Genomic DNA, 2,456 nt, shown 5'->3' on the forward strand with positions numbered 1-2,456 from the left:
TTGATTCGACACAGAGAGTCTATAAGAGGCTTACAGGACACTATTCCGCAAGCCACCTAGTCTTGTTACATTTCTAGCTGTTGGAGATAAAAGAGGATAGAATCATTGACAGCAGAAAATCAGTCAGCAACTATTATGAAAAAGCTAAGGATAGAAGATCGTATAAGTGCAACAGAAAAATCTGTGATAAAATCAGATAAAGATCTACATCTTTCTGTAACAGATTTCCAATCTACATTGAGGAGATTAAAGATAGAAGATAAATCTCCTATTTTTGTGAATGGATAAATATGGTGATTAATATATATATTCACAACGATCTCTCTCAACATATTCATTGAGAAAGAGATCTGAGTGAGTCGTGGATGTAGGCTGGCATTGTAGCCGAACCACGTACCTGTCCTGTTTTTTGTTCTGTTTTCCTGATACTCTTTCATGGTATCAGAGCCAGGTTGCTAAGCAAGAAGAAAGGGCTCTATTTTTGTTTCATCTTGAGATGGCGTCAGCTGGTGGTAGCTCGTCTTATGCTTCTGCAAGCCTAAATCCTGCATCCTCCATTCAGTGGAATGCTTTCGCTAGTTTGGTTTCTGTCAAACTAGATCGGACGAATTTCTTGATGTGGAGATCTCAGATCAAGGCTGTTATGATAAGTCAGGACCTGATCAAATATGTGGATGGCACAAGTGAAGCACCTGCAAAAACCACAATCGGTGAAGGTAACACTATTACTGAAAATCCAGCCTATGTTATGTGGAAAAGATCTGACCAACTTGCGTTCAGTTGGATTCTTGCTACTGTCTCAGAACATGTACTGGGTCAGGTTCTTCATTTTGAAACTGTTAGAGAAGCTTGGGTTGCTCTTGAAAAGACATATGCATCTCATTCTCATTTACGTATTCTGCATCTGAAAAATGAACTACAAAATGTCAAAAAGGGTGAAAAGCCTATGTCTGAATATCTTGATAGTGTGAAAAATCTGAATGATATGCTATGTGCTGGAGGAGTTAAAGTTAATGACGATGACCTGGTTCAATTCACTCTCAATGGTCTATCGTCTTCTTATGAAAGTTTTGTAACTGCCATTGCCACTATGAAGCAGTTACCACCTTTTGTTGAAATATTTGATATGCTCATAAATCAAGAAAAACGTCTTCAAATGATGGTGCCTAAACCCAACGTTGTTGAACAACATACAAATACAAGTACTGCCTTCTATACTCAAAAAGGTACAGGAAGAGGATCTTTTAACAATTTCAGAGGATTTAGAGGAGGAAACCGTGTTAATTATGGAAATCGGACCAGAGGCCGTGGCAGAGGTTTCAATCAAAATCAGGGAGATAAAAGGGAAGGCGTTATTTGTCAATTTTGTGGAAGGAAGAATCACACAGCAAAAACATGTTACGATATCCCAAAGGCTTTTGCTGCGATGGCGATCCAATCCATGAATGATAACAGTTGGTACGCTGACAGTGGTGCGTCACACCATATTGCTGCAGATGACACCAATCTGAATAAGACAAATGAGTATACAGGGATAGATGGAGTAGTCATCGGAAACGGTTCGCAGCTTGCTATAGCAGGTATGAGATTCTTAAACTTACCCACCAAAGAAAAGAACTTTACTCTCAAATCTGTTTTACATGTGCCACAAATGAAGAAAAACCTGATCTCAATCTCTAAGTTCACAAGAGATAATGACTGCATTTTTCAATTTGGAGCTAATCAATTTTATGTGAAAGACTGCAAGACCGGGAAGACATTGCTGATCGGGAAAGCTAAAGACGGACTCTATGAATGGCCAAAAAATGGGATCTACAATAAGGCTGGAGTTTCTTTCAATGCTTTTAGTTCTACTTTGAATAAGGCATCCAAGTAGACCTGACATTTGCGTCTAGCACATGCTGGAACCAAAACTGTTTCTTTTATGAAATCAAAACAATATATTGGTTACGATGATAATGATATGCCATCATGTTCTACCTGTTCTATGGGCAAAATGCACCAATTACCTTTCTCTATATCTGAAAATTCTGCTTCCTGCTCTCTTGAAATTGTTCATGCAGACCTTTGGGGACCTGCCCCAACGACGTCCAGAGAATGATATGTCTACTATCTACTCATTGTGGACGACTTTAGTCGCTTTAGTTGGCTGTTTCCGTTAAAGAAGAAATCAGAAGCACTCTTTTTCTTCAAAATATTCAAAAGTTGTGTGGAAAAGCAGGTAGGCAAAGAAATTAAAATTTTTCATAGTGATGGAGGCAAAGAATTTTTGAATCATGACTTTGATACTTTTCTCCATGAACATGGAATTAAGAGATGGATCTCTTGTCCATATACTCATCAGCAAAATGGGATCGTTGAACGGAAGCATCGACATGTAACGGAAAGTGCCTTGTGCATGCTTATTCATGCATCTTTAGGTGCTCAGTTTTGGGTAGATGCTTTCAGACATGCTG

This window comes from Nymphaea colorata, chromosome 5 (genome assembly GCF_008831285.2).
Source record: "Nymphaea colorata isolate Beijing-Zhang1983 chromosome 5, ASM883128v2, whole genome shotgun sequence".
Lineage (NCBI taxonomy): Eukaryota > Viridiplantae > Streptophyta > Magnoliopsida > Nymphaeales > Nymphaeaceae > Nymphaea > Nymphaea colorata.